Here is a 21,937-nt window from a genome sequence, read left to right as displayed (position 1 = left end):
CTTTTGCGTACTTCGCCGCACGGTCGTCTGAATCATCAGACTTCAGCTGACAACACTTCATATTTTTGACTAATATTAGCAGCTATGGCGACCCATTACTGCTTGGCTACACATCTGACACGTAGCCGATGTTCTCTCCAAACAAAACCACCTGCACTTCAGAACATGACTTTCACATGTCTACAAAATCACCTTCACCTTCAAATACAGTTTTCTTGCAACTGATTGAGACGTAGGCAAATTTTAAAGTTGCTATTTCCATTACATCACGTTAATCAGAAAATCGGTAATTTACATCTGCAGCGGAGAAAAATTCCGTTCCGCCCAGGGTAGGGCTCGAACCCACGACCCTATGATTAAGAGTCTCATGCTCTACCGACTGAGCTAGCCGTGCTGCCTCGTTGGGTACCTGCTGGGTAGCAGATCACTTAGTACTCGTTTGGGTTGGTTGGTCCCATACAGAATCTCTCCATGCTGCCTAATGTTTTCCTAACGTCACACTCGTCACGTACTTCACTTTTATTTCATAATCATTTCTGAGAGGTAAAGGAATTGCATGACAATCTGCAGAGCTAGCGGCGTTAAGATTAACACACATACTTGACGTGACTCAAAAGTCGAACGAGTTACTTTCCGACGTTGTTTTAGATGTGCAAGTGCCAGTCAAACCTCGCGGTGAGGGCACTCTGCCGACCATTTCGCTAGTTAACACCGGTCATCTTGTGTGTGTTTCAAGCTCAAGACCATCTCCAAGCACAAAATGGTCAACAGCAACATTCAGACGGTTTCGTACTGCACAATTGCTACATAAAAACGGTAAGTTTGTTTCTCAGAACTGGAAAAACACGACCGTGACAGGATTCGAACCTGCAATCTTCGGATCCGAAGTCCGACGCCTTATCCATTAGGCCACACGGTCACTGACGACCAAGTATTACTTATATACGATTCATCTCGAAACGCTCACACCCCCTGAGGAATTGTGTTTTCGTTCCACACAGCCGCTGCCTCTTACTCTTTCCCACCCATTCGTTACATTCAACCTCTTACGAGACCGACCAAACATAGACAGGAAAACAAGACCACACACTTTGCGCAATCGGAATCGATGGCAGGGTGTCCCTCGCCGCATTTGCTACGATGGCCATTTGCTACTTCTGCAGAAGCGGCGGCGGCGACGGCGACGACGACGACGACGACGACCGCGAGAGGCTCAGCGATTTGTGAGAAATACATCTATAAAATGTAATTCACACTGCCTCGTCCCACCTTATGCCGTACCGCTTTTTTTTTTTTTTTTTTTCCTTTATTGTGATTTTAATACCTGTGACAAACAGGTAGGCCGGCAGCGGACCAAGTATGCCGCTCTTCGGCCTCAGAGTATACACAGAACAGAGATGAGTGAGATATAAAAACAATCAAGACGGCGGGGTACAAACAGTAGACAAAACAGAGTTAAAACGGAGTCGGTCACGTGCGTAGCACAATGGATAAAAGCGGAGAAACACGGTGCACAAACGCAGATGGCAGATGGCCACACGTGAACCAGCGGAGCACAAACGACGAAACACAAACACACTGCAGGAGAGTCGAGGCACAAACACATGCGATGGTCTTCGGCGTAGGACGATGAAAGTAACTGATGGAAGACAGCAGAGTCGTGGCCTGCCAAGGGGAAAAGGTGTGGGGAAGAGGAGAGAGAGGGGGAGGGGAAGATGCCAGTGGAGGAGAGGGATGGAGGAGAAGGGGGAGGGTAGGGGGGGTGGAAGCCCAAGGAGAAAGGGGAGGGGAGGGAGGGAGAGAAGGGAGAGAGGGTGCCCACAGGAAAAGGAGAGGAGAGGGAAGGTAAGGCTCAAAGTTGGTAGGAGGGGTAGATGGAGGGGAGGAGGGCATCATCAGGGAGGGGGAGTTGACGGAAGCCACCGAGGGAGAGGGTGTGGAGGGTGTAAAGATGGAGAGCAGGTGGGATATAGGAATGCAGGCGAGGCAGCGGGTTGGGGTGGGAGAGGATGGGAGAGACAAGAGGGTGTGGAGGATCAAGCTTGCGGGAGGTGTAGAGGATCCGTAACCGTTCGAGGAAAAGGAGGAGGTGCGGGAAGGGAATCAGGTCATAGAGGATCCGCGTGGGGGAAGGGAGACGGATGCGATAGGCGAGGCGGAGCGCATGGCGTTCTAGGATCTGAATGGACTTGTAGAAGGTAGGAGGGGCAGAGATCCAGGCGGGATGAGCATAGCAAAGGATAGGACGGATGAGGGACTTGTAGGTGTATAGGATGGTGGAAGGGTCCAGACCCCATGTACGGCCAGAAAGGAGCTTAAGGAGGCGGAGGCGGGAGCGTGCCTTGGCTTGGATCGTCCGGAGATGTGGGTTCCAGGAGAGGCGACGGTCGAGGGTGACACCAAGGTACTTGAGAGTAGGTGTGAGGGTGATGGGACGGCCATAAATAGTAAGATAGAAATCAAGGAGACGGAAGGAACGAGTGGTTTTGCCTACAATGATCGCCTGGGTCTTGGAAGGATTGACCTTGAGCAACCACTGGTTACACCAAGTGGTGAACCGGTCAAGATAGGATTGGAGAAGGTGCTGGGAGCGTTGCAGGGTGGGAGCGAGGGCAAGGAAGGCAGTGTCATCGGCGTACTGGAGAAGGTGTAGGGGAGGTGCAGGTGGAGGCATGTCTGCCGTGTAAAGGAGGTAGAGAAGAGGGGAAAGGACGGAACCTTGGGGCACACCGGCGGAGGGGTAGAAGGTGTAGGAATCAGTGTTGTGGATGGTGACATAGGAAGGACGGTGGGAAAGGAAGGAAGCGACCAGACGGACATAGTTGAGAGGAAGAGCAAAGGTTTGGAGCTTGAAAAGGAGACCGGAATGCCACACACGGTCATATGCGCGTTCGAGGTCGAGGGAAAGGAAGATGGCGGAACGACGGGAATTGAGTTGTTCGGAGAGGAGGTGAGTGAGGTGAAGGAGGAGGTCATCGGCTGAGAAGGACGGCCGAAAGCCACATTGGGTAGGGGGGAGGAGGCGGTGTTGGTGAAGGTGCTTGTGTAGGCGGCGGGTAAGAATGGATTCCAGGACCTTGCTGAAGACCGAGGTAAGGCTGATGGGACGGTAGGAGGAGACAGCGGAAGGCGGTTTGTCGGGCTTGAGGAACATCAGGATCCGGGAGGTTTTCCACAGGTCGGGGTAGTAGCCGGTGGACAGGACCACATTGTAGAGCCTGGCCAATGTGGAGAGGAAGGAGGCAGGAGCTTCACGGAGGTGACGGTAAGTAACACGATCGTGACCGGGAGCAGTGTTGCGTTTAGGGCGAAGTGTAGCAATGATATCTTGAGTGGTGATTGGGGTATTTAGTTCTGTGTGTGTGATGTTGTCCAAGTACTGGAAGCCAGGAGCAAGCGGGGGGACAGAGGTATCAGTTCGATCACGGACATCAGGAAAGAGGGAATAATCGAACTGGGGATCGTCAGGGATGGTAAGGATATCGGAGAGGTAGGAGGCGAAATGGTTGGCCTTACTAAGGGCATCAGGGAAGGGGTGGTCATCATGAAGGAGAGGGTAGTAGGGAGAGGGTTTAGATCCGGTAAGGCGGCGGAAGGCTGACCAGTACTTGGACGAGTTGATAGGTAAGGTGGCATTAAGACGGGTGCATGTCTGTCGCCAGTCCCGGCGTTTCTTTGCCGTGAGTAAGTTCCTGATGTGTCGCTGTAGTTGCCGGTGGCGTCGTAGTGTGTCCTGGTCACGTGTGTGAAGGAAGGCACGGTAGAGCCGGCGGGATTCACGCAGGAGAAGGACGGCCTGTGGGGGTAAGGTGGGGCGGTGCGGATGGATGGCAATGGTAGGGACGTGGGCCTCCACGGCCTCAGACAAGGTCTGCTGGAGAAAGGAGGCAGCACGGGTAACGTCATCAGGTTGGTGGTAGGTGAGGGGGTGGCTATCGACCTGGAGAGCAAGGGAGTCCCGGTAGGCATTCCAGTTGGCACGGGAGTAGTCATGGACATATTTCGGGGGAGGGTCATGGCGCGGGTCGGGACGGGGGCGACGACCGTCTGATACAGTGAGGAGGACAGGGAGATGGTCACTGCCAATGGGATCAAGGACGTCCACCGCTATGCGGCCAAGCAGGGTGGGGGAGGCTAGGACGACATCGGGAGTGGTATTGGATTCAGGGCGGGTGTGTTGGGGAATTGGAAGGACGTCGCCTTGGAGGGTGGCAAGGAACCGATGCCACCGCCGTAACTGGGCGGCAGAACGACTATGGATGTTAAGGTCGGCGGCGATCACGTAGGAGGAGAAGGTACGGTCGATGTAGGAAAGGAAGTCGAAAGGAATAGGTGCAGCGGGGCGGACATAGATGGTGGCACAGGTAAGGGTAAGGCCGGGGAAGAAGAGACTAAGGATCAAGTGTTCTGTGGGGTCAGGAAGGAGGGGTTGGAGCCGGACAGGGATCTGGCGGTGGTGGCCAATGGCAACTCCGCCACGCGCTATCTGGAGTGGATTGTCAGACCGGTGAGGGAGGTAGGGCGAGGTGTGGACGGTGTGGTGGGGCTGAAGAAAGGTTTCGTTCAGAAGGAAGGCATCCACACGGTGGGTCGTAAGGGTATGCATAAGGAGGTGCTTGTTGGTGGGAAGGGAGCGGATGTTATTGAACAGGATACGGTGCTGTCGTGCCATAATGGGAATTTAAACGAGGGTGTCGAGACGGGAGAAGGTGAAATGGGCCTGGTTGTGGGAATAGGTGGCGTAGGTGTTGAGGTGGAACACGGAACGGGCAGCGAGGGAAATCTGGTGGAGGGTGTGGGGACGCTGAAAGGGATGGACGTTCTGGAGCACTATTGTGACGAACCTGATGATGTCCTCCGCGGTGGGGGGAGGACGGAGGGAATTGCCAGGAGGGGTGGGGTCATCCAAAGGGCGGAGAGGAACAGTGAGTTCAGGAGCGGATGGAGGAGGTCGAGCCTTGCATTTCTGGGAGTAGGTAGGGTGTTGGAGGTTGCAGGTATTGCAGGAGGGAGGAGACTGAAGGTTGGGGCACTGCCGGAGGAAGTGCGCTTGCTTACAATGCGGGCAGACTGGGGCCTCGCGGCACTCTGATGTTGGGTGTGCGTTATAACGCAGACACCTCTGGCAGCGAATGGATTGTGGTGGGGAGCGGGAGGGGTCAACCTTATACCGGCGGTGGAAGAGGAGGGCACCCTCCTTAAGGAGATGGTCGATGGAGGGAGCGTGTTCGGAGAAAACTCGCATAAGGCGAGTGGGGCCCGCAGAGTTGAAAATGCGGCGAACAGCTCGCACCTCCAGGTACGGGTGGGCCTTCAACTCCGCCAGCACCTCTTCCTCCGTGATCGTCGGGCTAAGCCGAGTGATCACGGCGGTGAGGGTCGGCGGGCGACGTGGGGGTTGGGGTTGACGGGGGGAGGAAGGGGAAGGAGCAGGGGCAAGGGAGGCATTAGGTCCAAATCGGGTGAGAGGAATTCGGGAGAGGATGTCGGAGTGTAGGGTAGGGCTTGGGGAGGTGATCAAGACAGAGTCCCTACGGGGGGTAAGAAGGGAGATGGGGGCTGCAGGGAAGTATTGGCGGAGGAGCAAGGTCAGGTTGCGGGCCTCCAGGAGAGAGGGATCAGGACGGGAGAGGAGATACTTGTAGGAGGGGGAGTTAGAAGAGGAAGTAGAGGGGGCTGGAGGGGAGACATCCATGGCATCTAGGGGTGGGGGAGGGGGAAGATGCTGGGACTTCTTGGGTGCAGAGGAGGCGGGGGTGCCACTGGGACGCTTAACAGCGGGGACAGGATGGGAGGAGGCGTGGGGCACAGGAGTGACGGGGAGATGACGGGAAGCGGCAGGTCCCGGTGTCGGTGCTGGTGCTGGTGCTGCTGTTGGTGCTGCTGTTGGTGCTGCTGCTGGTTGTGGCGCTGCTGCAGGTGGTGGTGCTGGCGCCGGCGATGGTGCGGCATGGGTCGTAGCCCGACGAGACACAACCCTGGCAGGGGCCGCATGAGTGGTGTGGGGGAGTGGGGGAAAGGGGTCGTGTGTGGAGGCTTGGGGAGAAGGAGCAGGGGATGGGGCGACAAAGGGAGCTGGGGTGGGAAGGGTGAGGAGGGGCGGGATATAGTAGGACGGGGGCGACTGAGCACACCAAGTAAGAGTAGTGGCAGCGAGGGAGGGCGTCGTATAGACGATGGCGGTGGTAGTGGCGGTGGTGGTGGGGGTGGTCATGATGGCAGTAAGGAAAACTGGAAACACAGAAAAGAAGAATGGGGACAGACAAGGGACAAAGTCAGGAACAGATTACAGATGACAGATGAGAGACGTCGAGGAGCGAAAGGATGAAGGCAAAGACGAAGACGAGAATAGCGACGACAACGAAAGCAGGAGAGGAAGACGAAGCACTGGGTCCTGGCGGCGGCGGCGGCGGCGGCGGCGGCGGCGGCGGCGGGGGCCGGAAGCTGCGGCGGCGGCGGCGGCGGCGGCGGCGGCGGGGGCCGGAAGCTGCGGCGGCGGCGGCGGCGGCGGCGGCTGGGTCCGGAAGCTGCGGCTGGGTCCGGCGACGACTGCTACTGCAAAACTGGCGGCACTGGAAACTGCTGCTGCTGCTGCTGCTGCTGCTGGCGGTTCCGGAACTGCGACTGCGACTGCGACTGCGACTGCGACTGCGACTGCGACTTCTGCGAAGCCCTAGCACTTCGATACGTAGCAGTACTCTGCAAGGTATCGAAGGGCGGAACTCTTCCGAGGTCCGCCGAAGAATGCTGGCCGTACCGCTTTGGCAAATGCTTTATCAGCGCCATTCGCCTTAATCACATCTGAGAGTAATTCTTAATAAAACGCCTCACGCTAATTGTTCGCCATCACAGATACTGTTTGCTATATGGCCATGACGCGCAACTGATTTCCAAAATTCGTCTTCCTCCTGTGAGGATGGAACTCACGACTCCTGGTTTACTAGACCAGTGCTCTACCACTGAGCTAAAGAGGCGCGGCCTAGCGGAACTTTTGCGTACTTCGTCCGTACGGTCGTCTGAATCTTCAGACTTCAGCTGACAACACTTCATATTTTTGACTAATATTAGCAGCTATGGCGACCCATTACTGCTTGGATACACATCTGACACGTAGCCGATGTTCTCTCCAAACAAAATCACCTGCACTTCAGAACATGACTTTCACACATGTCTACAAAATCACCTTCACCTTCAGATACAGTTTTCTTGCGACTGATTGAGACGTAGGCAAATTTTAAAGTTGCTATTTCCATTACATCACGTTAATCAGAAAATCGGTAATATACATCTGCAGTGGAAAAAAATTCCGTTCCGCCCAGCGAAGGGCTCGAACCCACGACCCTGTGATTAAGAGTCTCATGCTCTACCGACTGAGCTAGCCGTGCTGCCTCGTTGGGTACCTGCTGGGTAGCAGATCACACAGTACTCGTTTGGGTTGGTTGGTCCCATACAGAATCTCTCCATGCTGCCTAATGTTTTCCTAACGTCACACTCGTCACGTACTTCACTTTTATTTCATAATCATTTCTGAGAGGTAAAGGAATTGCATGACAATCTGCAGAGCTAGCGGCGTCAAAATTAACACACATACTTGACGTGACTCAAAAGCCGAACGAGTTACTTTCCGACGTTGTTTTAGATGTGCAAGTGCCAGTCAAACCTCGCGGTGAGGGCACTCTGCCGACCATTTCGCTAGTTAACACCGGTCTTCTTGTGTGTGTTTCAAGCTCAAGACCATCTCCAAGCACAAAATGGTCAACAGCAACATTCAGACGGTTTCGTACTGCACAATTGCTACATTAAAACGGTATGTTTGTTTCTCAGAACTGGAAAAACACGCCCGTGACAGGATTCGAACCTGCAATCTTCGGATCCGAAGTCCGACGCCTTTTCCATTAGGGCACACGGTCACTGACGACCAAGTATTACTTATATACGATTCATCTCGAAACGCTCACACCCCCTGAGGAATTGTGTTTTCGTTCCACACAGCCGCTGCCCCTTACTCTTTCCCACCCATTCGTTACATTCAACCTCTTACGAGACCGACCAAACATAGACAGGAAAACAAGACCACACACTTTGCGCAATCGGAATCGATGGCAGGGTGTCCCTCGCCGCATTTGCTACGATGGCCATTTGCTAATTCTGCAGAAGCGGCGGCGGCGGCGACGACGACGACGACGACGACGACGACCGCGAGAGGCTCAGAGATTTGTGAGAAATACATCTATAAAATGTAATTCAGAATGCCTCGTCCCACCTTATGCCGTACCGCTTTGGCAAATGCTTTATCAGCGCCATTCGCCTTAATCACATCTGAGAGTAATTCTTAATAAAACGCCTCTCGCTAATTGTTCGCCATCACAGATACTGTTTGCTATACGGCCATGACGCGCAACTGATTTCCAAAATTCGTCTTCCTCCTGTGAGGATGGAACTCACGACTCCTGGTTTACTAGACCAGTGCTCTACCACTGAGCTAAAGAGGCGCGGCCTAGCGGAACTTTTGCGTACTTCGCCGCACGGTCGTCTGAATCTTCAGACTTCAGCTGACAACACTTCATATTTTTGACTAATATTAGCAGCTATTTCGACCCATTACTGCTTGGCTACACATCTGACACGTAGCCGATGTTCTCTCCAAACAAAACCACCTGCACTTCAGAACATGACTTTCACATGTCTACAAAATCACCTTCACCTTCAAATACAGTTTTCTTGCGACTGATTGAGACGTAGGCAAATTTTAAAGTTGCTATTTCCATTACATCACGTTAATCAGAAAATCGGTAATTTACATCTGCAGCGGAGAAAAATTCCGTTCCGCCCAGGGTAGGGCTCGAACCCACGACCCTATGATTAAGAGTCTCATGCTCTACCGACTGAGCTAGCCGTGCTGCCTCGTTGGGTACCTGCTGGGTAGCAGATCACACAGTACTCGTTTGGGTTGGTTGGTCCCATACAGAATCTCTCCATGCTGCCTAATGTTTTCCTAACGTCACACTCGTCACGTACTTCACTTTTATTTCATAATCATTTCTGAGAGGTAAAGGAATTGCATGACAATCTGCAGAGCTAGCGGCGTCAAAATTAACACACATACTTGACGTGACTCAAAAGCCGAACGAGTTACTTTCCGACGTTGTTTTAGATGTGCAAGTGCCAGTCAAACCTCGCCGTGAGGGCACTCTGCCGACCATTTCGCTAGTTAACACCGGTCTTCTTGTGTGTGTTTCAAGCTCAAGACCATCTCCAAGCACAAAATGGTCAACAGCAACATTCAGACGGTTTCGTACTGCACAATTGCTACATTAAAACGGTATGTTTGTTTCTCAGAACTGGAAAAACACGCCCGTGACAGGATTCGAACCTGCAATCTTCGGATCCGAAGTCCGACGCCTTATCCATTAGGCCACACGGTCACTGACGACCAAGTATAACTTATATACGATTCATCTCGAAACGCTCACACCACCTGAGGAATTGTGTTTTCGTTCCACACAGCCGCTGTCCCTTACTCTTTCCCACCCATTCTTTACATTCAACCTCTTACGAGACCGACCAAACATAGACAGGAAAACAAGACCACACACTTTGCGCAATCGGAATCGATGGCAGGGTGTCCCTCGCCGCATTTGCTACGATGGCCATTTGCTAATTCTGCAGAAGCGGCGGCGGCGACGACGACGACGACGACGACGACGACGACCGCGAGAGGCTCAGAGATTTGTGAGAAATACATCAATAAAATGTAATTCAGAATGCCTCGTCCCACCTTATGCCGTACCGCTTTGGCAAATGCTTTATCAGCGCCATTCGCCTTAATCACATCTGAGAGTAATTCTTAATAAAACTCCTCACGCTAATTGTTCGCCATCACAGATACTGTTTGCTATACGGCCATGACGCGCAACTGATTTCCAAAATTCGTCTTCCTCCTGTGAGGATGGAACTCACGACTCCTGGTTTACTAGACCAGTGCTCTACCACTGAGCTAAAGAGGCGCGGCCTAGCGGAACTTTTGCGTACTTCGTCCGTACGGTCGTCTGAATCTTCAGACTTCAGCTGACAACACTTCATATTTTTGACTAATATTAGCAGCTATGGCGTCCCATTACTGCTTGGATACACATCTGACACGTAGCCGATGTTCTCTCCAAACAAAATCACCTGCACTTCAGAACATGACTTTCACACATGTCTACAAAATCACCTTCACCTTCAGATACAGTTTTCTTGCGACTGATTGAGACGTAGGCAAATTTTAAAGTTGCTATTTCCATTACATCACGTTAATCAGAAAATCGGTAATTTACATCTGCAGTGGAAAAAAATTCCGTTCCGCCCAGCGAAGGGGTCGAACCCACGACCCTGTGATTAAGAGTCTCGTGCTCTACCGACTGAGCTAGCCGTGCTGCCTCGTTGGGTACCTGCTGGGTAGCAGATCACACAGTACTCGTTTGTTTTGGTTGGTCCCATACAGAATCTCTCCATGCTGCCTAATGTTTTCCTAACGTCACACTCGTCACGTACTTCACTTTTATTTCATAATCATTTCTGAGAGGTAAAGGAATTGCATGACAATCTGCAGAGCTAGCGGCGTCAAAATTAACACACATACTTGACGTGACTCAAAAGCCGAACGAGTTACTTTCCGACGTTGTTTTAGATGTGCAAGTGCCAGTCAAACCTCGCGGTGAGGGCACTCTGCCGACCATTTCGCTAGTTAACACCGGTCTTCTTGTGTGTGTTTCAAGCTCAAGACCATCTCCAAGCACAAAATGGTCAACAGCAACATTCAGACGGTTTCGTACTGCACAATTGCTACATTAAAACGGTATGTTTGCTTCTCAGAACTGGAAAAACACGACCGTGACAGGATTCGAACCTGCAATCTTCGGATCCGAAGTCCGACGCCTTATCCATTAGGCCACACGGTCACTGACGACCAAGTATTACTTATATACGATTCATCTCGAAACGCTCACACCCCCTGAGGAATTGTGTTTTCGTTCCACACAGCCGCTGCCCCTTACTCTTTCCCACCCATTCGTTACATTCAACCTCTTACGAGACCGACCAAACATAGACAGGAAAACAAGACCACACACTTTGCGCAATCGGAATCGATGGCAGGGTGTCCCTCGCCGCATTTGCTACGATGGCCATTTGCTACTTCTGCAGAAGCGGCGGCGGCGACGGCGACGACGACGACGACGACGACGACGACGACGACGACGACCGCGAGAGGCTCAGCGATTTGTGAGAAATACATCTATAAAATGTAATTCACACTGCCTCGTCCCACCTTATGCCGTACCGCTTTGGCAAATGCTTTATCAGCGCCATTCGCCTTAATCACATCTGAGAGTAATTCTTAATAAAACTCCTCACGCTAATTGTTCGCCATCACAGATACTGTTTGCTATACGGCCGTGACGCGCAACTGATTTCCAAAATTCGTCTTCCTCCTGTGAGGATGGAACTCACGACTCCTGGTTTACTAGACCAGTGCTCTACCACTGAGCTAAAGAGGCGCGGCCTAGCGGAACTTTGGCGTACTTCGTCCGTACGGTCGTCTGAATCTTCAGACTTCAGCTGACAACACTTCATATTTTTCACTAATATTTGCAGCTATGGCGACCCATTACTGCTTGGATACACATCTGACACGTAGCCGATGTTCTCTCCAAACAAAATCACCTGCACTTCAGAACATGACTTTCACACATGGCTACAAAATCACCTTCACCTTCAAATACAGTTTTCTTGCGACTGATGGAGACGTAGGCAAATTTTAAAGTTGCTATTTCCAAAATGGTCAACAGCAACATTCAGACGGTTTCGTACTGCACAATTGCTACATTAAAACGGTAAGTTTGTTTCTCAGAACTGGAAAAACACGACCGTGACAGGATTCGAACCTGCAATCTTCGGATCCGAAGTCCGACGCCTTATCCATTAGGCCACACGGTCACTGACGACCAAGTATTACTTATATACGATTCATCTCGAAACACTCACACCCCCTGAGGAATTGTGTTTTCGTTCCACACAGCCGCTGCCTCTTACTCTTTCCCACCCATTCGTTACATTCAACCTCTTACGAGACCGACCAAACATAGACAGGAAAACAAGACCACACACTTTGCGCAATCGGAATCGATGGCAGGGTGTCCCTCGCCGCATTTGCTACGATGGCCATTTGCTACTTCTGCAGAAGCGGCGGCGGCGACGGCGACGACGACCGCGAGAGGCTCAGCGATTTGTGAGAAATACATCTATAAAATGTAATTCACACTGCCTCGTCCCACCTTATGCCGTACCGCTTTGGCAAATGCTTTATCAGCGCCATTCGCCTTAATCACATCTGAGAGTAATTCTTAATAAAACGCCTCCCGCTAATTGTTCGCCATCACAGATACTGTTTGCTATACGGCCATGACGCGCAACTGATTTCCAAAATTCGTCTTCCTCCTGTAAGGATGGAACTCACGACTCCTGGTTTACTAGACCAGTGCTCTACCACTGAGCTAAGGAGGCGCGGCCTAGCGGAACTTTTGCGTACTTCGCCGCACGGTCGTCTGAATCTTCAGACTTCAGCTGACAACACTTCATATTTTTGACTAATATTAGCAGCTATGGCGACCCATTACTGCTTGGCTACACATCTGACACGTAGCCGATGTTCTCTCCAAACAAAACCACCTGCACTTCAGAACATGACTTTCACATGTCTACAAAATCACCTTCACCTTCAAATACAGTTTTCTTGCGACTGATTGAGACGTAGGCAAATTTTAAAGTTGCTATTTCCATTACATCACGTTAATCAGAAAATCGGTAATTTACATCTGCAGTGGAAAAAAATTCCGTTCCGCCCAGCGAAGGGGTCGAACCCACGACCCTGTGATTAAGAGTCTCATGCTCTACCGACTGAGCTAGCCGTGCTGCCTCGTTGGGTACCTGCTGGGTAGCAGATCACACAGTACTCGTTTGGGTTGGTTGGTCCCATACAGAATCTCTCCATGCTGCCTAATGTTTTCCTAACGTCACACTCGTCACGTACTTCACTTTTATTTCATAATCATTTCTGAGAGGTAAAGGAATTGCATGACAATCTGCAGAGCTAGCGGCGTCAAAATTAACACACATACTTGACGTGACTCAAAAGCCGAACGAGTTACTTTCCGACGTTGTTTTAGATGTGCAAGTGCCAGTCAAACCTCGCGGTGAGGGCACTCTGCCGACCATTTCGCTAGTTAACACCGGTCTTCTTGTGTGTGTTTCAAGCTCAAGACCATCTCCAAGCACAAAATGGTCAACAGCAACATTCAGACGGTTTCGTACTGCACAATTGCTACATTAAAACGGTAAGTTTGTTTCTCAGAACTGGAAAAACACGACCGTGACAGGATTCGAACCTGCAATCTTCGGATCCGAAGTCCGACGCCTTATCCATTAGGCCACACGGTCACTGACGACCAAGTATTACTTATATACGATTCATCTCGAAACGCTCACACCCCCCTGAGGAATTGTGTTTTCGTTCCACACAGCCGCTGCCTCTTACTCTTTCCCACCCATTCGTTACATTCAACCTCTTACGAGACCGACCAAACATAGACAGGAAAACAAGACCACACACATTGCGCAATCGGAATCGATGGCAGGGTGTCCCTCGCCGCATTTGCTACGATGGCCATTTGCTACTTCTGCAGAAGCGGCGGCAGCGACGGCGACGACGACCGCGAGAGGCTCAGCGATTTGTGAGAAATACATCTATAAAATGTAATTCAGAATGCCTCGTCCCACCTTATGCCGTACCGCTTTGGCAAATGCTTTATCAGCGCCATTCGCCTTAATCACATCTGAGAGTAATTCTTAATAAAACTCCTCACGCTAATTGTTCGCCATCACAGATACTGTTTGCTATACGTCCATGACGCGCAACTGATTTCCAAAATTCGTCTTCCTCCTGTGAGGATGGAACTCACGACTCCTGGTTTACTAGACCAGTGCTCTACCACTGAGCTAAAGAGGCGCGGCCTAGCGGAACTTTGGCGTACTTCGTCCGTACGGTCGTCTGAATCTTCAGACTTCAGCTGACAACACTTCATATTTTTCACTAATATTTGCAGCTATGGCGACCCATTACTGCTTGGATACACATCTGACACGTAGCCGATGTTCTCTCCAAACAAAATCACCTGCACTTCAGAACATTACTTTCACACATGGCTACAAAATCACCTTCACCTTCAAATACAGTTTTCTTGCGACTGATGGAGACGTAGGCAAATTTTAAAGTTGCTATTTCCATTACATCACGTTAATCAGAAAATCGGTAATTTACATCTGCAAAGGAGAATAATTCCGTTCCGCCCAGGGTAGGGCTCGAACCCACGACCCCATGATTAAGAGTCTCATGCTCTACCGACTGAGCTAGCCGTGCCGCCTCGTTGGGTACCTGCTGGGTAGCAGATCAGTTAGTACTCGTTTTGGTTGGTTGGTCCCATACAGAATCTCTCCATGCTGCCTAATGTTTTCCTAACGTCACACTCGTCACGTACTTCACTTTTATTTCATAATCATTTCTGAGAGGTAAAGGAAATGCATGACAATCTGCAGAGCTAGCGGCGTCAAAACTAACACACATACTTGACGTGACTCAAAAGCCGAACGAGTTACTTTCCGACGTTGTTTTAGATGTGCAAGTGCCAGTCAAACCTCGCGGTGAGGGCACTCTGCCGACCATTTCGCTAGTTAACACCGGTCTTCTTGTGTGTGTTTCAAGCTCAAGACCATCTCCAAGCACAAAATGGTCAACAGCAACCACACAGACGGTTTCGTACTGCACAATTGCTACATTAAAACGGTAAGTTTGTTTCTCAGAACTGGAAAAACACGACCGTGACAGGATTCGAACCTGCAATCTTCGGATCCGAAGTCCGACGCCTTATCCATTAGGCCACACCGTCACTGACGACCAAGTATTACTTATATACGATTCATCTCGAAACGCTCACACCCCCTGAGGAATTGTGTTTTCGTTCCACACAGCCGCTGCCCCTTACTCTTTCCCACCCATTCGTTACATTCAACCTCTTACGAGACCGACCAAACATAGACAGGAAAACAAGACCACACACTTTGCGCAATCGGAATCGATGGCAGGGTGTCCCTCGCCGCATTTACTACGATGGCCATTTGCTAATTCTGCAGAAGCGGCGGCGGCGGCGACGACGACGACGACGACGACCGCGAGAGGCTCAGAGATTTGTGAGAAATACATCTATAAAATGTAATTCACACTGCCTCGTCCCACCTTATGCCGTACCGCTTTGGCAAATGCTTTATCAGCGCCATTCGCCTTAATCACATCTGAGAGTAATTCTTAATAAAACTCCTCACGCTAATTGTTCGCCATCACAGATACTGTTTGCTATACGGCCATGACGCGCAACTGATTTCCAAAATTCGTCTTCCTCCTGTGAGGATGGAACTCACGACTCCTGGTTTACTAGACCAGTGCTCTACCACTGAGCTAAAGAGGCGCGGCCTAGCGGAACTTTGGCGTACTTCGTCCGTACGGTCGTCTGAATCTTCAGACTTCAGCTGACAACACTTCATATTTTTCACTAATATTTGCAGCTATGGCGACCCATTACTGCTTGGATACACACCTGACACGTAGCCGATGTTCTCTCCAAACAAAATCACCTGCACTTCAGAACATGACTTTCACACATGGCTACCTAATCACCTTCACCTTCAAATACAGTTTTCTTGCGACTGATGGAGACGTAGGCAAATTTTAAAGTTGCTATTTCCATTACATCACGTTAATCAGAAAATCGGTAATTTACATCTGCAAAGGAGAAAAATTCCGTTCCGCCCAGGGTAGGGCTCGAACCCACGACCCCATGATTAAGAGTCTCATGCTCTACCGACTGAGCTAGCCGCGCCGCCTTGTTGGGTACCTGCTGGGTAGCAGATCACACAGTACTCGTTTGGGTTGGTTGGTCCCATACAGAATCTCTCCATGCTGCCTAATGTTTTCCTAACGTCACACTCGTCACGTACTTCACTTTTATTTCATAATCATTTCTGAGAGGTAAAGGAAATGCATGACAATCTGCAGAGCTAGCGGCGTCAAAATTAACACACATACTTGACGTGACTCAAAAGCCGAACGAGTTACTTTCCGACGTTGTTTTAGATGTGCAAGTGCCAGTCAAACCTCGCGGTGAGGGCACTCTGCCGACCATTTCGCTAGTTAACACCGGTCTTCTTGTGTGTGTTTCAAGCTCAAGACCATCTCCAAGCACAAAATGGTCAACAGCAACATTCAGACAATTTCGTACTGCACAATTGCTACATTAAAACGGTATGTTTGTTTCTCAGAACTGGAAAAACACGACCGTGACAGGATTCGAACCTGCAATCTTCGGATCCGAAGTCCGACGCCTTATCCATTAGGCCACACCGTCACTGACGACCAAGTATTACTTATATACGATTCATCTAGAAACGCTCACACCCCCTGAGGAATTGTGTTTTCGTTCCACACAGCCGCTGCCCCTTACTCTTTCCCACCCATTCGTTACATTCAACCTCTTACGAGACCGACCAAACATAGACAGGAAAACAAGACCACACACTTTGCGCAATCGGAATCGATGGCAGGGTGTCCCTCGCCGCATTTGCTACGATGGCCATTTGCTAATTCTGCAGAAGCGGCGGCGGCGGCGGCGACGACGACGACGACGACGACGACGACGACGACGACCGCGAGAGGCTCAGAGATTTGTGAGAAATACATCTATAAAATGTAATTCAGAATGCCTCGTCCCACCTTATGCCGTACCGCTTTGGCAAATGCTTTATCAGCGCCATTCGCCTTAATCATATCTGAGAGTAATTCTTAATAAAACGCCTCTCGCTAATTGTTCGCCATCACAGATACTGTTTGCTATACGGCCATGACGCGCAACTGATTTCCAAAATTCGTCTTCCTCCTGTAAGGATGGAACTCACGACTCCTGGTTTACTAGACCAGTGCTCTACCACTGAGCTAAAGAGGCGCGGCCTAGCGGAACTTTTGCGTACTTCGCCGCACGGTCGTCTGAATCATCAGACTTCAGCTGACAACACTTCATATTTTTGACTAATATTAGCAGCTATGGCGACCCATTACTGCTTGGCTACACATCTGACACGTAGCCGATGTTCTCTCCAAACAAAACCACCTGCACTTCAGAACATGACTTTCACATGTCTACAAAATCACCTTCACCTTCAAATACAGTTTTCTTGCGACTGATTGAGACGTAGGGAAATTTTAAAGTTGCTATTTCCATTACATCACGTTAATCAGAAAATCGGTAATTTACATCTGCAGCGGAGAAAAATTCCGTTCCGCCCAGGGTAGGGCTCGAACCCACGACCCTATGATTAAGAGTCTCATGCTCTACCGACTGAGCTAGACGCGCTGCCTCGTTGGGTACGTGCTGGGTAGCAGATCACACAGTACTCGTTTGGGTTGGTTGGTCCCATACAGAATCTCTCCATGCTGCCTAATGTTTTCCTAACGTCACACTCGTCACGTACTTCACTTTTATTTCATAATCATTTCTGAGAGGTAAAGGAATTTGCATGACAATCTGCAGAGCTAGCGGCGTCAAAATTAACACACATACTTGACGTGACTCAAAAGCCGAACGAGTTACTTTCCGACGTTATTTTAGATGTGCAAGTGCCAGTCAAACCTCGCGGTGAGGGCACTCTGCCGACCATTTCGCTAGTTAACACCGGTCTTCTTGTGTGTGTTTCAAGCTCAAGACCATCTCCAAGCACAAAATGGTCAACAGCAACATTCAGATGGTTTTGTACTGCACAATTGCTACATTAAAACGGTATGTTTGTTTCTCAGAACTGGAAAAACAGGACCGTGACAGGATTCGAACCTGCAATCTTCGGATCCGAAGTCCGACGCCTTATCCATTAAGCCACACGGACACTGACGACCAAGTATAACTTATATACGATTCATCTCGAAACGCTCACACCCCCTGAGGAATTGTGTTTTCGTTCCACACAGCCGCTGCCCCTTACTCTTTCCCACCCATTCGTTACATTCAACCTCTTACGAGACCAACCAAACATAGACAGGAAAACAAGACCACACACTTTGCGCAATCGGAATCGATGGCAGGGTGTCCCTCGCCGCATTTGCTACGATGGCCATTTGCTACTTCTGCAGAAGCGGCGGCGACGACGACGACGACGACGACGACGACGACCGCGAGAGGCTCAGCGATTTGTGAGAAATACATCTATGAAATGTAATTCAGAATGCCTCGTCCCACCTTATGCCGTACCGCTTTGGCAAATGCTTTATCAGCGCCATTCGCCTTAATCACATCTGAGAGTAATTCTTAATAAAACGCCTCTCGCTAATTGTTCGCCATCACAGATACTGTTTGCTATACGGCCATGACGCGCAACTGATTTCCAAAATTCGTCTTCCTCCTGTAAGGATGGAACTCACGACTCCTGGTTTACTAGACCAGTGCTCTACCACTGAGCTAAAGAGGCGCGGCCTAGCGGAACTTTTGCGTACTTCGCCGCACGGTCGTCTGAATCATCAGACTTCAGCTGACAACACTTCATATTTTTGACTAATATTAGCAGCTATGGCGACCCATTACTGCTTGGCTACACATCTGACACGTAGCCGATGTTCTCTCCAAACAAAACCACCTGCACTTCAGAACATGACTTTCACATGTCTACAAAATCACCTTCACCTTCAAATACAGTTTTCTTGCGACTGATTGAGACGTAGGCAAATTTTAAAGTTGCTATTTCCATTACATCACGTTAATCAGAAAATCGGTAATTTACATCTGCAGCGGAGAAAAATTCCGATCCGCCCAGGGTAGGGCTCGAACCCACGACCCTATGATTAAGAGTCTCATGCTCTACCGACTGAGCTAGCCGTGCTGCCTCGTTGGGTACCTGCTGGGTAGCAGATCACACAGTACTCGTTTGGGTTGGTTGGTCCCATACAGAATCTCTCCATGCTGCCTAATGTTTTCCTAACGTCACACTCGTCACGTACTTCACTTTTATTTCATAATCATTTCTGAGAGGTAAAGGAATTTGCATGACAATCTGCAGAGCTAGCGGCGTCAAAATTAACACACATACTTGACGTACGAGTTACTTTCCGACGTTATTTTAGATGTGCAAGTGCCAGTCAAACCTCGCGGTGAGGGCACTCTGCCGACCATTTTGCTAGTTAACACCGGTCTTCTTGTGTGTGTTTCAAGCTCAAGACCATCTCCAAGCACAAAATGGTCAACAGCAACATTCAGATGGTTTTGTACTGCACAATTGCTACATTAAAACGGTATGTTTGTTTCTCAGAACTGGAAAAACAGGACCGTGACACGATTCGAACCTGCAATCTTCGGATCCGAAGTCCGACGCCTTATCCATTAGGCCACACGGTCACTGACGACCAAGTGTAACTTATATACGATTCATCTCGAAACGCAAACACCCCCTGAGGAATTGTGTTTTCGTTCCACACAGCCGCAGCCCCTTACTCTTTCCCACCCATTCGTTACATTCAACCTCTTACGAGACCGACCAAACATAGACAGGAAAACAAGACCACACACTTTGCGCAATCGGAATCGATGGCAGGGTGTCCCTCGCCGCATTTGCTACGATGGCCATTTGCTAATTCTGCAGAAGCGGCGACGACGACGACGACGACGACGACGACGACGACGACCGCGAGAGGCTCAGAGATTTGTGAGAAATACATCTATAAAATGTAATTCAGAATGCCTCGTCCCACCTTATGCCGTACCGCTTTGGCAAATGCTTTATCAGCGCCATTCGCCTTAATCACATCTGAGAGTAATTCTTAATAAAACACCTCTCGCTAATTGTTCGCCATCACAGATACTGTTTGCTATACGGCCATGACGCGCAACTGATTTCCAAAATTCGTCTTCCTCCTGTAAGGATGGAACTCACGACTCCTGGTTTACTAGACCAGTGCTCTACCACTGAGCTAAAGAGGCGCGGCCTAGCGGAACTTTTGCGTACTTCGCCGCACGGTCGTCTGAATCATCAGACTTCAGCTGACAACACTTCATATTTTTGACTAATATTAGCAGCTATGGCGACCCATTACTGCTTGGCTACACATCTGACACGTAGCCGATGTTCTCTCCAAACAAAACCACCTGCACTTCAGAACATGACTTTCACATGTCTACAAAATCACCTTCACCTTCAAATACAGTTTTCTTGCGACTGATTGAGACGTAGGCAAATTTTAAAGTTGCTATTTCCATTACATCACGTTAATCAGAAAATCGGTAATTTACATCTGCAGCGGAGAAAAATTCCGTTCCGCCCAGGGTAGGGCTCGAACCCACGACCCTATGATTAAGAGTCTCATGCTCTACCGACTGAGCTAGCCGTGCTGCCTCGTTGGGTACGTGCTGGGTAGCAGATCACACAGTACTCGTTTGGGTTGGTTGGTCCCATACAGAATCTCTCCATGCTGCCTAATGTTTTCCTAACGTCACACTCGTCACGTACTTCACTTTTATTTCATAATCATTTCTGAGAGGTAAAGGAATTGCATGACAATCTGCAGAGCTAGCGGCGTCAAAATTAACACACATACTTGACGTGACTCAAAAGCCGAACGAGTTACTTTCCGACGTTGTTTTAGATGTGCAAGTGCCAGTCAAACCTCGCGGTGAGGGCACTCTGCCGACCATTTCGCTAGTTAACACCGGTCTTCTTGTGTGTGTTTCAAGCTCAAGACCATCTCCAAGCACAAAATGGTCAACAGCAACATTCAGATGGTTTTGTACTGCACAATTGCTACATTAAAACGGTATGTTTGTTTCTCAGAACTGGAAAAACAGGACCGTGACAGGATTCGAACCTGGAATCTTCGGATCCGAAGTCCGTCGCCTTATCCATTAGGCCACACGGTCACTGACGACCAAGTATAACTTATATACGATTCATCTCGAAACGCTCACACCCCCTGAGGAATTGTGTTTTCGTTCCACACAGCCGCTGCCCCTTACTCTTTCCCACCCATTCGTTACATTCAACCTCTTACGAGACCGACCAAACATAGACAGGAAAACAAGACCACACACTTTGCGCAATCGGAATCGATGGCAGGGTGTCCCTCGCCGCATTTGCTACGATGGCCATTTGCTAATTCTGCAGAAGCGGCGGCGGCGGCGACGACGACGATGACGACGACCGCGAGAGGCTCAGACATTTGTGAGAAATACATCTATAAAATGTAATTCAGAATGCCTCGTCCCACCTTATGCCGTACCGCTTTGGCAAATGCTTTATCAGCGCCATTCGCCTTAATCACATCTGAGAGTAATTCTTAATAAAACGCCTCTCGCTAATTGTTCGCCATCACAGATACTGTTTGCTATACGGCCATGACGCGCAACTGATTTCCAAAATTCGTCTTCCTCCTGTAAGGATGGAACTCACGACTCCTGGTTTACTAGACCAGTGCTCTACCACTGAGCTAAAGAGGCGCGGCCTAGCGGAACTTTTGCGTACTTCGCCGCACCGTCGTCTGAATTATCAGACTTCAGCTGACAACACTTCATATTTTTGACTAATATTAGCAGCTATGGCGACCCGTTACTGCTTGGCTACACATCTGACACGTAGCCGATGTTCTCTCCAAACAAAACCACCTGCACTTCAGAACATGACTTTCACATGTCTAAAAAATCACCTTCACCTTCAAATACAGTTTTCTTGCGACTGATTGAGACGTAGGCAAATTTTAAAGTTGCTATTTCCATTACATCACGTTAATCAGAAAATCGGTAATTTACATCTGCAGCGGAGA

General features: G+C 49.8%; 18 non-coding genes across 18 annotated transcripts; all 18 read right to left on the bottom strand.

Moving 5' to 3' along the window:
• Nucleotides 1-846: 846 nt before the first annotated feature.
• On the bottom strand, nt 847-919 carry Trnar-ucg (transfer RNA arginine (anticodon UCG)). Its single transcript has one exon. It is a non-coding gene; the product is annotated as a tRNA-Arg (tRNA).
• Nucleotides 920-6,902: 5,983 nt separating this feature from the next.
• Trnat-agu (transfer RNA threonine (anticodon AGU)) lies at nt 6,903-6,974 on the bottom strand. Its single transcript has one exon. It is a non-coding gene; the product is annotated as a tRNA-Thr (tRNA).
• Nucleotides 6,975-7,312: 338 nt separating this feature from the next.
• Nucleotides 7,313-7,385, bottom strand: Trnak-cuu (transfer RNA lysine (anticodon CUU)). Its single transcript has one exon. It is a non-coding gene; the product is annotated as a tRNA-Lys (tRNA).
• A 452-nt stretch (nt 7,386-7,837) lies between these two features.
• Trnar-ucg (transfer RNA arginine (anticodon UCG)) lies at nt 7,838-7,910 on the bottom strand. The gene has a single exon. It is a non-coding gene; the product is annotated as a tRNA-Arg (tRNA).
• A 510-nt stretch (nt 7,911-8,420) lies between these two features.
• Nucleotides 8,421-8,492, bottom strand: Trnat-agu (transfer RNA threonine (anticodon AGU)). Its single transcript has one exon. It is a non-coding gene; the product is annotated as a tRNA-Thr (tRNA).
• An 860-nt stretch (nt 8,493-9,352) lies between these two features.
• Nucleotides 9,353-9,425, bottom strand: Trnar-ucg (transfer RNA arginine (anticodon UCG)). Its single transcript has one exon. It is a non-coding gene; the product is annotated as a tRNA-Arg (tRNA).
• A 510-nt stretch (nt 9,426-9,935) lies between these two features.
• Trnat-agu (transfer RNA threonine (anticodon AGU)) lies at nt 9,936-10,007 on the bottom strand. The gene has a single exon. It is a non-coding gene; the product is annotated as a tRNA-Thr (tRNA).
• Nucleotides 10,008-10,870: 863 nt separating this feature from the next.
• Trnar-ucg (transfer RNA arginine (anticodon UCG)) lies at nt 10,871-10,943 on the bottom strand. Its single transcript has one exon. It is a non-coding gene; the product is annotated as a tRNA-Arg (tRNA).
• A 525-nt stretch (nt 10,944-11,468) lies between these two features.
• On the bottom strand, nt 11,469-11,540 carry Trnat-agu (transfer RNA threonine (anticodon AGU)). Its single transcript has one exon. It is a non-coding gene; the product is annotated as a tRNA-Thr (tRNA).
• A 366-nt stretch (nt 11,541-11,906) lies between these two features.
• On the bottom strand, nt 11,907-11,979 carry Trnar-ucg (transfer RNA arginine (anticodon UCG)). The gene has a single exon. It is a non-coding gene; the product is annotated as a tRNA-Arg (tRNA).
• Nucleotides 11,980-12,881: 902 nt separating this feature from the next.
• On the bottom strand, nt 12,882-12,954 carry Trnak-cuu (transfer RNA lysine (anticodon CUU)). Its single transcript has one exon. It is a non-coding gene; the product is annotated as a tRNA-Lys (tRNA).
• Nucleotides 12,955-13,406: 452 nt separating this feature from the next.
• Nucleotides 13,407-13,479, bottom strand: Trnar-ucg (transfer RNA arginine (anticodon UCG)). Its single transcript has one exon. It is a non-coding gene; the product is annotated as a tRNA-Arg (tRNA).
• A 496-nt stretch (nt 13,480-13,975) lies between these two features.
• Trnat-agu (transfer RNA threonine (anticodon AGU)) lies at nt 13,976-14,047 on the bottom strand. Its single transcript has one exon. It is a non-coding gene; the product is annotated as a tRNA-Thr (tRNA).
• Nucleotides 14,048-14,911: 864 nt separating this feature from the next.
• Nucleotides 14,912-14,984, bottom strand: Trnar-ucg (transfer RNA arginine (anticodon UCG)). The gene has a single exon. It is a non-coding gene; the product is annotated as a tRNA-Arg (tRNA).
• A 504-nt stretch (nt 14,985-15,488) lies between these two features.
• On the bottom strand, nt 15,489-15,560 carry Trnat-agu (transfer RNA threonine (anticodon AGU)). Its single transcript has one exon. It is a non-coding gene; the product is annotated as a tRNA-Thr (tRNA).
• Nucleotides 15,561-16,423: 863 nt separating this feature from the next.
• On the bottom strand, nt 16,424-16,496 carry Trnar-ucg (transfer RNA arginine (anticodon UCG)). Its single transcript has one exon. It is a non-coding gene; the product is annotated as a tRNA-Arg (tRNA).
• A 1,455-nt stretch (nt 16,497-17,951) lies between these two features.
• Trnar-ucg (transfer RNA arginine (anticodon UCG)) lies at nt 17,952-18,024 on the bottom strand. Its single transcript has one exon. It is a non-coding gene; the product is annotated as a tRNA-Arg (tRNA).
• Nucleotides 18,025-19,450: 1,426 nt separating this feature from the next.
• Nucleotides 19,451-19,523, bottom strand: Trnar-ucg (transfer RNA arginine (anticodon UCG)). Its single transcript has one exon. It is a non-coding gene; the product is annotated as a tRNA-Arg (tRNA).
• Between the last annotated feature and the right edge of the window lie 2,414 nt (nt 19,524-21,937).

The sequence above is a fragment of the Schistocerca gregaria genome, chromosome 3, assembly GCF_023897955.1.
Source record: "Schistocerca gregaria isolate iqSchGreg1 chromosome 3, iqSchGreg1.2, whole genome shotgun sequence".
Lineage (NCBI taxonomy): Eukaryota > Metazoa > Arthropoda > Insecta > Orthoptera > Acrididae > Schistocerca > Schistocerca gregaria.
The sequence above is the reverse complement of the archived record's forward strand: the minus strand, read 5'-3'. Positions and strand labels throughout refer to the sequence as shown.